We start from the raw sequence: 15,554 nt of genomic DNA on the forward strand, positions 1-15,554 counted from the left end.
TTATTTCAATATTTAATTACATAATCAACTATCCATTCATGATTTAATGTATTTAAATATTTCATTCATTAACTGATTATTGATTGAATTAATTATTTAAATATTGAATTAATTGATTACTGATTCATTATTGAATTAATTATTTCATGAACGTCTGAGGCAGCGTTTCAAGAATCTACTTTATCGGTGGGCGGTTCCTAACACCTGATTGGTTACTCCTTAGCCGCCACCTTCAAAGTGAGTGGGCGGGTCCTAACACCTGATTGGTTACTCCTTCGCCGAAGTCTTCCAAACTTCCGAAGCAATCATTGGACGAGATTCCTTTTAGCCCCGCCTCCTGACTTTGATGGCTCACTTTGACAGATAAAACAAATCATCCCTGAAATAATGAAAACAATAATCAAATTAAAATATTAATTCAATATTGAATCATCTAAATGATAAAATTAATTACTTATACATTCATGACACATTTAAGTAATTAATCAAAATTAAAGTTAAATGATGACAAATGTTTATATTTATTTAAAATACATTTTGTCCCATTTGACACACCATAGTTTCTCCCCTTGAAAGGTAAAAGGTGCCTTTTAGCCGTTGTCACCATGGCAACAGAACATAAAATCCATTTGTTGTGTAAGATGCTAACATGTGGAGTAACCCTACATGTGACGTCACCAGCGAGTGAGCAATCACTGACTGAAGATGATTTAGTAACATTTGTAAGATTCCAATATTGCGTATCAAACACTTAATGCCGTACTTTATTTTGAAAGTACTTTTGGAGAGAACGCGATGAACACGTGATTAGTTGTGATTACTGCTCGGACTAAACAAATATAAAGCTGGAGTGAATGCAAGCAGAAATACAATGTAAGGAGAATTTCAAAATACGTCACTAAAAGCTCCGCCACGGCCAGATCGAAGTTATCCGGCGATTATTGATGTGTTTAATTGATTTTTGGAGCGTATTTACGGTCAATTATACTGGTAGCCTCGTCTTTGTTCGCAACTAATTAGGAGAGCGTAGCTTTTATTATGGAATATAACGGAAGTGAGTTGCTCACCACTTGGCGCTTGACGAAAAAAAAGGGAGGAGGAAGTCCGCTTTACGGTACCGTGATGCGTTTGAGGCTGGCGCGGCGAGACAAACACTCTCTCGTGGGACAGACATTCTTCACCTTCGACTCAAAGGTAAAAAAAAAAAAAAGTCAGCTTTGGTCTTTCTTTCCCGGTTTCCGGTGTCGCCCAAGGCCAGGTGAACTTCACCTGAGCTTGACTCCTTTTGTGTTGGGACGACATGTTTCCGGGTTGTACTTTTCAACAAGTCCACCATTTTCCCACGCTAACGTTTTTTTTTTTTCATCGCGGCTGTTTTCAGTCCTTCCTGTTTGTGTGATGACGTCACCTCTTCTTTTTTTTAAAGCTTTTCTAAATCAAATAATTCACGCCTTGTCTGGAAGATGAAAGAATTTACTAGCATATTGTTTCGTGACGTCATCGCGCATGTCACTCCCAGCCGCCAGGGGGCGTGTCAGCATGTTTGTGTTCCAGCAGTGTGAAATGATTTACCGAAAACATAAAGTCGTCCAAACTTGGGTTGTTTAAACCTTCGAAGCTTGCATAAAACGTTAGTTAAAGGCCTACTGAAATGAGATTTTCTTATTTAAACGGGGATAGCAGGTCCATTCTATGTGTCATACTTGATCATTTTCACGATATTGCCATATTTTTGCTGAAAGGATTTAGTAGAGAACATCGACGATAAAGTTCACAACAATTGGTTGCTAATAAAAAAGCCTTTCCTTTACCGGAAGTAGCAGACGATGTGCGCGTGATGTCACGGGTTGTGGAGCTCTTCACATCTGAACATTGTTTATAATAATAACCACCAGCAGCAAGAGCGATTCGGACCGAGAAAGCGACGATTTCCCCATTAATTTGAGTGAGGATGAAAGATTCATGGATAAGGAAAGTTAGAGTGAAGCACTAGAAGAAAAAAAATGCGTCAGCAGTAATAATAATAATAATAATGGATTAGATTTATATCACGCTTTTCTATTGTTAGATACTCAAAGCGCTCACAGAGAAGTGGGAAGCCATCATTCATTCACACCTGGTGGTGGTAAGCTACATCTGTAGCCACAGCTGCCCTGGGGTAGACTGACGGAAGCGTGGCTGCCAGTTTGCGCCCACGGCCCCTCCGACCACCACCCATCATTCATTCATCATTCATTCACCAGTGTGAGCGGCACCGGGGGCAAAGGGTGAAGTGTCCTGCCCAAGGACACAACGGCAGCGATTTGGATGTCAATAGGTGGGAAGCGAACCTGCAACCCTCAGGTTTCCGGCACGGCCGCTCTACCCACTACGCCATGCCGCCCCAGTGGGAGTGATTCAGATGTTATTAGACACATTCACTAGGATATTTCTGGAAAATCCCTTATCTGCTTATTGTGTTACTAGTGTTTTAGTGAGATTATAAAGTCATACCTGAATGTTGGAGGGGTGTGGTGACCGCCAGTGTCTCTGAGTGAAGCCACGGAGGAGCCAAGAAAGTCGCAGCTGCCTCTTCCACAGCAGCTGGAGGGCGCAAGCTCCGCTCATGTCTCCGGTAAGAGCCGACTTATTACCACAATTTTCTCACTGAAACCTGCTGGTTGACATGTGGTAGAGAAACATGTTGGCTTGACCGCTCTGTTCCATATCAAAGCTTCACAACAAACAAAGACACACCGGCTGTATTTCGGTTGTTAAAGACAGCTGCAAACCACCGCTTTTCACCGACAGCATTCTTCTTTGACGTCTCCATTATTAATTGAACAAATTGCAAAAGATTCAGCAACACAGATGTTTTTTTCCAGCCCTATACCAGCTATAAGTCGTCTGCTTTGATCGCATAATTACACAACATTCTGGACATCTGTGTTGCTGAATCTTTTGCAATTTGTTCAATTGATAATGGAGACGTCAAAGAAGAAAGATGTAAGTGGGAAGCGGTGTATTGCAGCTGCCTTTTAGTAACACAAACACAGTCGGTGTTTCCTTGTTTACATTCCCAAAGTGAAGTGAAGTGAATTATATTTATATAGCGCTTTTTTCAAGTGACTCAAAGCGCTTTACATAGTGAAACCCAATATCTAAGTTACATTTAAACCAGTGTGGGTGGCACTGGGAGCTGGTGGGTAGAGTGTCTCGCCCAAGGACACAACGGCAGTGACTAGGATGGCGGAAGCGGGAATTGAACCTAGCAACCCTCAAGTTGCTGGCACGGCCGCTCCACCAACCGAGCTATGCCGCTTTACTACGGAACAGAGCGGTCAAGCGAACATGCATCCCGACCACATGTCAACTGGCAAATTGTGGTAATAAGTCGGCTCTTACCGTAGACATGAGCGGAGCCTGCGTCGTTCCTCAAAGAGGCAGCTGCGGACTCTTTTGCCTCCTCCGACTGATTGATTGATACTTTTATTAGTAGATTGCACAGTACAGACTGAAATGCTATCTTAAAACGTTAGCAACATTTTGATGGAGCCGGCAGAAAACCTTAGCATGCTAACGCTAGCTTGTTGTAATGGGAACAGTTAGCATACTTGTAAGATGGAGACATGTTTCAAAACCCATGAATTTTACATTTAAATGACCCGAAATGAAGTATAATGTGAGCATGCTAATAATAGCATTGTAACGTAGGACAAGCTAGCATGCTTCTAAGATGGCGCCGAGTATTAAAAGCCATGATTTTTTTGGTTTAAGCGTCTCAAATTAGCTGAAATGCTATCTTAAAACGTTAGCAACATATTGACGGAGCCGGCAGAGAACGTTAGCATGCTAACGCTATCTTGTTGTAACGGGAACAGTTAGCATACTTGTAAGATGGAGACATGTTTCAAAACTCATGAATTTTAGATTTAAATGACCCGAAATGAAGTAAAATGTGAGCATGCTAATGATAGCATTATAACGTGGGACAAGCTAGCATGCTTCTAAGATGGCGCCGAGTATTAAAAGCCATGATTTTTTTGGTTTAAGCGTCTCAAATTAGCTGAAATGCTATCTTAAAACGTTAGCAACATATTGACGGAGCCGGCAGAGAACGTTAGCATGCTAACGCTAGCTTGTTGTAATGGGAACAGTTAGCATACTTGTAAGATGGAGACATGTTTCAAAACCCATGAATTTTTGATTTAAATGACCCAAAAGGAAGTAAAATGTGAGCTTGCTAATGATAGCATTATAACGTGGGACAAGCTAGCATGCTTCTAAGATGGCGCAGAGTATTAAAAGCCATGAATTTTTTGGTTTGAGCGTATAAAATTAGCTGAAATGCTATCTTAAAATGTTAGCAAAATTTTGGTGGATCCGGCAGAAAACCTTAGCATGCTAACGCTAGCTTGTTGTAATGGGAACAGTTAGCACACTTGTAAAATGGAGACATGTTCTAAAAACCATGAATTTTAGGTTTAAAAAATAGGCAAATGTTAGCTCAAAGCATTAGCATGGTAATGTTAGCATGACAACTTAACATACAACATGTTTGTGTGCTTCCAAGATGGCGCCAAGCATCTAAAGCCATACATTTTAGATTAATTTTTTTTATAAAACGTTAGCATAAAATGTTAGCATGCTATTGTTAGCACGCTAATGTTAGCATCATAACATACGGCATGTTAGTGTACTTCTAAGATGGCGCCAAGCATCAAAAGCCATACATTTTAGATTGAAACATTTTATAAAACGTTAGCCTGCTAATGTTAGCATAATAACATGTTAGTCTACTTCTAAGGTGGCGCCAAGTTTCATGAGCACTGATGTTTAGATTTATATTTACAAACCCTGTTTCCATATGAGTTGGGAAATTGTGTTAGATGTAAATATAAACAGAATACAATGATTTGCAAATCCTTTTCAAGCCATATTCAGTTGAATATGCTACAAAGACAACATATTTGATGTTCAAACTCAAATAATCATTAACTTTAGAATTTGATGCCAGCAACACGTGACAAAGAAGTTGGGAAAAGGTGGCAATAAATACTGATAAAGTTGAGGAATGCTCATCAAACACTTATATGGAACATCCCACTGGTGTGCAGGCTAATTGGGAACAGGTGGGTGCCATGATTGGCTATAAAAGCAGCTTCCCAAAAAATGCTCAGTCTTTCACAAGAAAGGATGGGGCGAGGTACACCCCTTTGTCCACAACTGTGTGAGCAAATAGTCAAACAGTTTAAGAACAACCTTTCTCAAAGTGCAATTGCAAGAAATTTAGGGATTTCAACATCTACGCTCCATAATATCATCAAAAGGTTCAGAGAATCTGGAGAAATCACTCCACGTAAGCAGCATGGCTGGAAACCAACATTGAATGACTGTGACCTTCCATCCCTCAGACGGCACTGTATCAAAAACCCACATCAATCTCTAAAGGATATCACCACGTGGGCTCAGGAACACTTCAGAAAACCACTGTCACTAAATACAGTTGGTCGCTACATCTGTAAGTGCAAGTTAAAGCTCTACTATGCAAAGCGAAAGCCATTTATCAACAACATCCAGAAACGCCGCCGGCTTCTCTGGGCCCGACATCATCTAAGATGGACTGATGCAAAGTGGAAAAGTGTTCTGTGGTCTGACGAGTCCACATTTCAAATTGTTTTTGGAAATATTCGACATCGTGTCATCCGGACCGAAGGGGAAGCGAACCATCCAGACTGTTATCGACGCAAAGTGTAAAAGCCAGCATGTGTGATGGTATGGGGGTGCATTAGTGCCCAAGGCATGGGTAACTTACACATCTGTGAAGGCACCATTAATGCTGAAAGGTACATACAGGTTTTGGAACAACATATGCTGCCATCTAGGCGCCGTCTTTTTCATGGACGCCCCTGCTTATTTCAACAAGACAATGCCAAGTCACATTCAGCACGTGTTACAACAGCGTGGCTTCGTAAAAAAAGAGTGCGGGTACTTTCCTGGCCCGCCTGCAGTCCAGACCTGTCTCCCATGGAAAATGTGTGAAGCGTAAAATACGACAGCGGAGACCCCGGACTGTTGAAGGACTGAAGCTCTACATAAAACAAGAATGGGAAAGAATTCCACTTTCAAAGCTTCAACAATTAGTTTCCTCAGTTCCCAAACGTTTATTGAGTGTTGTTCAAAGAAAAGGTGATGTAACACAGTGGTGAACATGCCCTTTCCCAACTACTTTGGCACGTGTTGCAGCCATGAAATTCTAAGTTAATTATTATTTGCAAAAAAAAAATACATTTTATGAGTTTGAACATCAAATATGTTGTCTTTGTAGCATATTCAACTGAATATGGCTTGAAAAGGATTTGCAAATCATTGTATTCTGTTTATATTTACATCTAACACCATTTCCCAACTCATATGGAAACAGGGTTTGTATTAGCATACTAATGTTGGCAAAACTATTGCGTGATTAATGTTGTATTTACACCATTAATCACGCAATTTATGTTCCTCCTTTATCTTCCGTTCTACTCTAAAAAAAATTGCATCTGTGTATAAGTGTTGGTCTTTCTTAAATTAATCGTTTTTAAGTCAATTATCAATCCGATTAATCCACATTGAAAAGTATGTTTAATCGGATTAAAAAAATGATGGTGGAATAACATATCTCAGTAATAATGACCCATTTAATGTTTACAATTTGGCACGGCCAATAAAAAAGTTATTGTGCACCAAATGTTCATACTTTGATTAATGATTAGGAGTGCATGAGAAAGTTTGCTGCTTCAGTTGCAAGTGCAGTAAAGAGAAGGTTTTTGTGTGGAGGTGCTTCATGGCAGCCATTTTAATCCTGCACGGAACATTCCGCTGAACATGTTGGGACCTCCAAAGAAAATCAGCTGTGACGTCGTCTTTCTCATCTGCGTGCTGGTTTCCTGCTCGCTGGCAGGAAGTAACTTGCGGTCGTGTCGCAACTTGAAGCACTCAAATCACACGCTCGCGTCGGGAAGAGGAAGACAGCAAAGGAAGGACAGGGAAATAAAAAGAAGAAGAAAAAGTTAAAAAAAGGGAAAGAAATAAAAAGTGAAGACACAAAAAAGAACTTGGAAGAAGAAAAAAAAAGTAAAAGGGAAAAAAGAAAATGAACAATAAAAAGAGAGAAGAAAAAATAAATAAATAGGAACATATTAAGAAGTAGACAAATAAGGGAAATAATAATAATAAGAAAAATAAGTAAAAGAAGAAGAAAACAAAAAAAAGAAGATTAGTAAAAAGAATAAGAAAAAAAGAAAATATGGAAAAATAATTCGAAAATGTAAAAAAAAAGAAGAAAAAAAAGAAAAATAAAAAAGTAGAAAGAGGAAAAATACAAGAAAAAGTAGAAGAAAGTAGTAAAAAAAGGAAAATGAAAAAGTACTAACAAAAAAGAAAATGCAAGCAAAAGGAGGAAAAAGAAAATGAAGAACAAAAAAACAAACTAAAGGGGAAATCAAAAAGAAGTAGACAAATAATACTCAAAATAGAAAAGAATAAGAATATAATAATGTAAAAGAAGAAGAAAACAAAGAAAAAAGAAGTAGACAAGTAAAAAGAATATGAAATAAAGAAGAAAATATGGATAAAATAATTACAAAATGTAAAAATAAGAAGAAAACAAAGAAAAATAAAAAAGTAGGAAGGAAAAAATGAAAAATAAGTGAAAGAAAAAGTTGAAAAAAGTAGTAAAAAAAAGTTACAGTTAAATAAATAAAAAGTTAGAAAAGGAAAACAAAATATAACTAGAAAAAGGGAAAAGAAAACGAAGAATGAAAAGAGAAACTAAAGGGTAAATTAAAAAGAAGTAGACAAATAATAATAAAAACAAGAAAAACAATAAGAAAATAATGAAGTAAAATAAGAAGAAAAGGAAGAAAAAAGTAGATGAATAATGAGAACAATAAGAAATAAAGAAGAAAATGTAGAAAAATAATAAAAAAAGACAACAACTAAGAAGAGAAAAGTAGAGGAAAAAAATGAAGGAAAATTAGTAAAAGAAAAATTAAGTAATAGAAGTAAAAGAAAGAACAAATAAGTAGAACAATAATTAAAAGAAGAAAAAGGGAAGTGAAAAAAGAATAAGAGAAAAAAGAAGAAGAGTAGAAATCAGTACAGTAAACTTTCACTCTTTGAGTGGAAGAGGAAGTCACATGACTTCTTCTTCCTGAAGTCACATGACTTGTCACATGACCTCTTCTTCCTGAAGTCACATGACTTCTTCTTCCTGCACACAGCAACCCGGTTGGCATGATACAGATTTGAATGATGTCATCATGTGATGATACTTCATGATGTCTGCAAATTTGACAGCAACACATAGCAGTGCTGGCAGAATAAATGATATCAATAAATATCACAACAGACACGTAATCGATATCAATAAAAAAAAACTGCCATCATTTTCATCTTCCTGGTGGAAGAAAGTGGAAATATGGAAGCAAGGTTAGTTGCACCAACAAAACACTCGCTCTCAATGATATCATGGTGTTGTCCTTCATGGATCGTTGTTTAAAAAGTGACATGGTATCAATATCATGTTGTTGTCCTTTGGATCGTTGTTTAAAAAGTGACCTGTATCAATGATATCATGGTATTGTCTTTCATGCATCGTTGTTTAATAAGTGACGCGTATCAATGATATCATGGTGTTGACTTTCATGGATCATTGTCTAAAAAGTGACATGTATCAATGAGATCATGGTGTTGTCCTACATGATCGTTGTTTATAAAGTGACCTGTATCAATGATATCATGGTATTGTCTTTCATGCATCGTTGTTTAATAAGTGACACGTATCAATGATATCATGATGTTGACTTTCATGGATCATTGTCTAAAAAGTGACATGTATCAATGAGATCATGGTGTTGTCTTTCATGCATCGTTGTTTAAAAAGTGACCTGTATCAATGATATCACGGTGTTGTCCTTCATGCATCGTTGTTTAAAAAGTGACATGTATCAATGATATCACGGTGTTGTCTTTCATGCATCGTTGTTTAAAAAGTGACCTGCATCAATGATATCACGGTGTTGTCTTTCATGCATCGTTGTTTAAAAAGTTACCTGTATCAATGATATCATGGTGTTGTCTTTCATGGATCGTTGTTTAAAAGGTGACATGTATCAATGATATCACGGTGTTGTCTTTCATGCATCGTTGTTTAAAAAGTGACCTGTATCAATGATATCACGGTGTTGTCTTTCATGCATCGTTGTTTAAAAAGTGACCTGTATCAATGATATCATGGTGTTGTCTTTCATGCATCGTTGCTTAGAAAGTGACCTGTATCAATGATATCACGGTGTTGTATCTCATGCATCTTTGTTTAAAAAGTGACTTGCATCATTGATATCATGGTGTTGTACAAAAGGTGACCTGTATCAATGATATAATGGTGTTGTCTTTCATGCATCGTTGTTTAAAAAATGACCTGTATCAATGATATCATTGTGTTGTCTTTCATGCATTGTTGTTTAAAAAGTGACTTGTATCAATGATATCATGGTGTTGTCTTTCATGCATCGTTGTTTGAAGACTGACCTGTATCAATGATATCATGGTGTGGTCTTTCATGGATCGTTGTTTAAAATGTGACATGTATCAATGATATCATGGTGTTGACTTTCATGGATCATTGTCTTAAAAGTGACCTGTATCAATGAGATCATGGCGTTGTCCTACATGATCGTTGTTTAAAAAGTGACACATATCAATGATATCATGGTGTTGTCTTTCATGCATCGTTGTTTAAAAAGTGACCTGTATCAATGATATCACGGTGTTGTCTTTCATGCATCGTTGTTTAAAAAGTGACCTGTATCAATGATATCACGGTGTTGTCTTTCATGCATCGTTGTTTAAAAAGTGACCTGTATCAATGATATCACGGTGTTGTCTTTCATGCATCGTTGTTTAAAAAGTGACCTGTATCAATGATATCATGGTTTTGTCTTTTATGCATTGTTGTTGAAAGAGTCACCTGTATCAATGATATCATGGTGTTGTCTTTCATGCATCGTTGTTGAAAGAGTGACCTGTATCAATGATATCATGGTGTTGTCTTTCATGCATCGTTGTTTAAAAAGTGACCTGTATCAATGATATCACAGTGTTGTCTTTCATGCATCGTTGTTTAAAAAGTGACGTGTATCAATTATATCAAGGCATTGTCTTTCATGTATCGTTGTTTAATAAGTGACACGTATCAATGATATCATGGTGTTGTCTTTCATGCATCGTTGTTTTAAAAGTGACCTGTATCATTGATATCATGGTGTTGTCTTTCATGCATCGTTGTTTTAAAAGTGACCTGTATCATTGATATCATGGTGTTGTCTTTCATGCATCGTTGTTTAAAAAGTGACCTGTATCAATGATATCATGGTGTTGTCTTTCATGCATCGTTGTTTTAAAAGTGACCTGTATCAATGATATCATGGTGTTGTCTTTCATGCATCGTTGTTTAAAAAGTGACCTGTATCAAGGTTGGTCACATGTTGACCTCCAAAGGCGTCCACCATTGATGTGTACGTTGCTGACCTTTGACCTACTCTGCTCCTTCAACTTTGATGACATCATCACTAACATTGGTCACATGATGACGAGCTCATCAATGATGCACCTGTTGACAGGTGTGCAACAGCAGAGGCACAAGAGAAACATTTTAAACTCCCTGACACAATAAGTATCACACGTAGTTACTAAACTACTCCATGTTGTAATATTGTTACTAAACTACTGTAGTTTAGTAACAATATTACAACATAGAGTGTTGTAATATTGTTACTAAACTACTGTAGTACTTCCTGTGTGGTTGTGAGCTGGATTTCAGTTCAGGACAAATTCCTTCCATTTAAGCAGATTATAAAGTGTTTCACAGTCTCAGTGGCGCCCCCTCATGGCCATGTGATGTTTAACAACAGGCTCCAACATGGAGTGTTTGCACTGATGGATTGTTTGGCAAGCCGGGGTTTTTTCGCTCCGCCTCTCTCTGCACATCCGTGACGCTAATCCTCATATTTGGGTCGGGCTGCGGATGTGTGGCCTGTATCGCACTCCTTCTGCTCTTTGCTCCTGGCTCCGTGCTGAGAACACGTGCTCGCCGACCTTGGCAACTTCTCCTGCAAACATGGAGCCAGCGTGTCCCCCAGCTGCCACCTCCTGCTCGTTGGTATCGGCTGTTCCATAAGTAGTATCGGCTGGTCCATAAGTAGTATCGGCTGTTCCACCAGTGGTACCGGCTGGTCCATAAGTAGTATCGGCTGGTCCACCAGTGGTACCGGCTGGTCCATAAGTAGTATCGGCTGTTCCACCAGTGGTACCGGCTGGTCCATAAGTAGTATCGGCTGGTCCACCAGTGGTACCGGCTGGTCCATAAGTAGTATCGGCTGTTCCACCAGTGGTACCGGCTGGTCCACCAGTGGTACCGGCTGGTCCATAAGTAGTATCGGCTGTTACACCAGTGGTACCGGCTGGTCCATAAGTAGTATCGGCTGGTCCACCAGTGGTACCGGCTGGTCCACCAGTGGTACCGGCTGGTCCATAAGTAGTATCGGCTGTTACACCAGTGGTATCGGCTGGTCCATAAGTAGTATCGGCTGGTCCACCAGTGGTACCGGCTGGTCCACCAGTGGTACCGGCTGGTCCATAAGTAGTATCGGCTGGTCCACCAGTGGTATCGGCTGGTCCATAAGTAGTATCGGCTGGTCCACCAGTGGTACCGGCTGGTCCACCAGTGGTACCGGCTGGTCCATAAGTAGTATCGGCTGGTCCACCAGTGGTACCGGCTGGTCCATAAGTAGTATCGGCTGGTCCACCAGTGGTACCGGCTGGTCCATAAGTAGTATCGGCTGGTCCACCAGTGGTACCGGCTGGTCCATAAGTAGTATCGGCTGGTCCACCAGTGGTACCGGCTGGTCCATAAGTAGTATCGGCTGTTACACCAGTGGTACCGGCTGGTCCATAAGTAGTATCGGCTGGTCCACCAGTGGTACCGGCTGGTCCATAAGTAGTATCGGCTGTTACACCAGTGGTACCGGCTGGTCCATAAGTAGTATCGGCTGTTACACCAGTGGTACCGGCTGGTCCATAAGTAGTATCGGCTGGTCCACCAGTGGTATCGGCTGGTCCATAAGTAGTATCGGCTGGTCCACCAGTGGTACCGGCTGGTCCACCAGTGGTACCGGCTGGTCCATAAGTAGTATCGGCTGGTCCACCAGTGGTACCGGCTGGTCCATAAGTAGTATCGGCTGTTACACCAGTGGTACCGGCTGATCCATAAGTAGTATCGGCTGGTCCACCAGTGGTATCGGCTGGTCCACCAGTGGTACCGGCTGGTCCATAAGTAGTATCGGCTGTAACACCAGTGGTACCGGCTGGTCCATAAGTAGTATCGGCTGGTCCACCAGTGGTACCGGCTGGTCCACCAGTGGTACCGGCTGGTCCATAAGTAGTATTGGCTGGTCCACCAGGGGTACCGGCTGGTCCATAAGTAGTATCGGCTGTTACACCAGTGGTACCGGCTGGTCCATAAGTAGTATCGGCTGGTCCATAAGTAGTATCGGCTGTTACACCAGTGGTACCGGCTGGTCCATAAGTAGTATCGGCTGGTCCACCAGTGGTACCGGCTGGTCCACCAGTGGTACCGGCTGGTCCATAAGTAGTATCGGCTGGTCCATAAGTAGTATCGGCTGGTCCACCAGTGGTACCGGCTGGTCCATAAGTAGTATCGGCTGTTGATGCCAGTGGCATCAACAGATCCACAAGTGGTACCCGCAGATCCACCAGTGATATTGGCAGCTCCACCTGCAGTATCGATTGATCCACCTGCGGTATGGACTGATCCACTTGATCTATTCCACCAGTGGAATAGTTTAATTCACCAGTGGTATCGGCTGATCCACCTGTGGTATCTGTTGATCCACCAGTTGTATAATTGAATTCACCATTGGTATTGGCTGATCCACAAATGGTATCGGCTGTTACACCAGTGGTACCGGCTGGTCCATAAGAAGTATCGGCTGTTGCACCAGTGGTATCAACAGATCCACCAGTGATATTGGCAGCTCCACCTGCGGTATCGATTGATCCACCTGCGGTATGGATTGATCCACTTGCGGTATCAGTTGATCCACCAGTGGAATAGTTTAATTCACCAGTGGTATCAGTTGATCCACCAGTGGAATAGTTTAATTCACCAGTGGTATCGGCTGATCCACCTGTGGTATCTGTTGATCCACCAGTTGTATAATTGAATTCACCATTGGTATTGGCTGATCCACAAATGGTATCGGCTGTTACACCAGTGGTACTGGCTGGTCCATAAGTAGTATTGGGTGTTCCACCAGTGGTATCAACAGATCCACCAGTGATATTGGCAGCTCCACCTGTGGTATCGATTGATCCACCTGCGGTAAAGATTGATCCACTTGCGGTATCAGTTGATCCACCAGTGGAATAGTTTAATTCACCAGTGGTATCAGTTGATCCACCAGTGGAATAGTTTAATTCACCAGTGGTATCGGCTGATTCACCTGTGGTATCTGTTGATCCACCAGTTGTATAATTGAATTCACCATTGGCATTGGCTGATCCACAAATGGTATCGGCTGTTACACCAGTGGTACTGGCTGGTCCATAAGTAGTATTGGGTGTTCCACCAGTGGTATCAACAGATCCACCAGTGATATTGGCAGCTCCACCTGTGGTATCGATTGATCCACCTGCGGTAAAGATTGATCCACTTGCGGTATCAGTTGATCCACCAGTGGAATAGTTTAATTCACCAGTGGTATCAGTTGATCCACCAGTGGAATAGTTTAATTCACCAGTGGTATTGGCTGATTCACCTGTGGTATCTGTTGATCCACCAGTTGTATAATTGAATTCACCATTGGTATTGGCTGATCCACAAATGGTATCGGCTGTTCCACCAGTGGTATCAACAGATCCACCAGTGATATTGGCAGATCCACCTGTGGTATCGATTGATCCACCTGCGGTAAAGATTGATCCACTTGCGGTATCAGTTGATCCACCAGTGGAATAGTTTAATTCACCAGTGGTATCAGTTGATCCACCAGTGGAATAGTTTAATTCACCAGTGGTATCGGCTGATCCACCTGTGGTATCTGTTGATCCACCAGTTGTATAATTGAATTCACCATTGGTATTGGCTGATCCACAAATGGTATCGGCTGTTCCACCAGTGGTATCAACAGATCCACCAGTGATATTGGCAGATCCACCTGTGGTATCGATTGATCCACCTGCGGTAAAGATTGATCCACTTGCGGTATCAGTTGATCCACCAGTGGAATAGTTTAATTCACCAGTGGTATCAGTTGATCCACCAGTGGAATAGTTTAATTCACCAGTGGTATCGGCTGATCCACCTGTGGTATCTGTTGATCCACCAGTTGTATGATTGAATTCACCAGTGGTATCGGCTGATAAACCTGTGGTATCTGTTAATCCACCAGTTGTATAATTGAATTCACTATTGGTATTGGCTGATCCACAAATGGTATCGGCTGTTCCACCAGTGGTACCGGCTGGTCCATAAGAAGTATCGGCTGTTGCATCAGTGGTATCAACAGATCCACCAGTGATATTGGCAGATCCACCTGCGGTATGGATTGATCCACCTGCGGTATGGATTGATCCACTTGCGGTATCAGTTGATCCACCAGTGGAATAGTTTAATTCACCAGTGGTATCAGTTGATCCACCAGTGGAATAGTTTAATTCACCAGTGGTATCAGCTGATCCACCTGTGGTATCTGTTGATCCACCAGTTGTATGATTGAATTCACCAGTGGTATCGGCTGTTCCACCAGTAGTATCGGCTGAGCCACCAATGGTTTTGGTTGATCCAGGAGGGACCTCTTTTATATTCATTATTTTACCTTTTTATCCAACTTATTTAATTGTCTATATTACTTTTTTTTTTAGCTTTTATTTACTTTTTTACTTTTTCACTTACCTTACCTTTTATGTTCCTTGTTTTACTTTCTGTTTACCTTTTTTGAATGTCTTTTACCTTGTTTCACCTTATTTTGCCTTCTATTTCCAATCTTTTGCCTTCTATATTTCTTGTTTTACATTCGGTTTACCTTTTTACCTTCTATTTACCCTGTTTGACTGTCTTTTACCTTGTTTAACTTCTATTTTCCTTGTTTTGCCTTCTGTTGAACTTATTTTATCTTTTTAACATATTTAAACTTTTTATTTACCTTCGGGTAACCTTTTTCCCTTTTATCTTCTGTTAATCTTCAATTGATATTTGACTTTCTTACCTTGTTTTTACCTTTTATGTTCATGTTTTACCTTTTTATTTAATTTGTTTACCGTCAATTTAATTTGTTTCATTTTCTTTTACCATTCATTTACCTTCCATTTACTTTTTTTTATTGTATTATTTTCTATTTACGCTCATTTACCTTTTCTTTATATTGTATTTACCCTCATTTACCTTTTCTTTACCCTCTTTTACTGTCTATTTACCTTCCATTTCCTTTGTTGGGCTGTCTTTTTCTTTC

At 40.3% G+C, this 15,554-nt stretch overlaps 1 protein-coding gene across 2 annotated transcripts in view; it reads left to right on the forward strand.

Moving 5' to 3' along the window:
- Nucleotides 1-1,070: 1,070 nt before the first annotated feature.
- Nucleotides 1,071-15,554, forward strand: part of LOC133546817 (multiple C2 and transmembrane domain-containing protein 2-like) — a 107,752-nt gene continuing 93,268 nt past the window's right edge. For both annotated transcript variants that reach the window (XM_061892647.1, XM_061892653.1), the window contains exon 1: nucleotides 1,071-1,194. The gene's annotated coding sequence lies outside the window, so the exon portion shown is untranslated. The remainder of the gene's footprint in view (nucleotides 1,195-15,554) is intronic.

The sequence above is a fragment of the Nerophis ophidion genome, linkage group LG02 (assembly GCF_033978795.1).
Source record: "Nerophis ophidion isolate RoL-2023_Sa linkage group LG02, RoL_Noph_v1.0, whole genome shotgun sequence".
NCBI classification, from domain to species: Eukaryota; Metazoa; Chordata; class Actinopteri; order Syngnathiformes; family Syngnathidae; genus Nerophis; species Nerophis ophidion.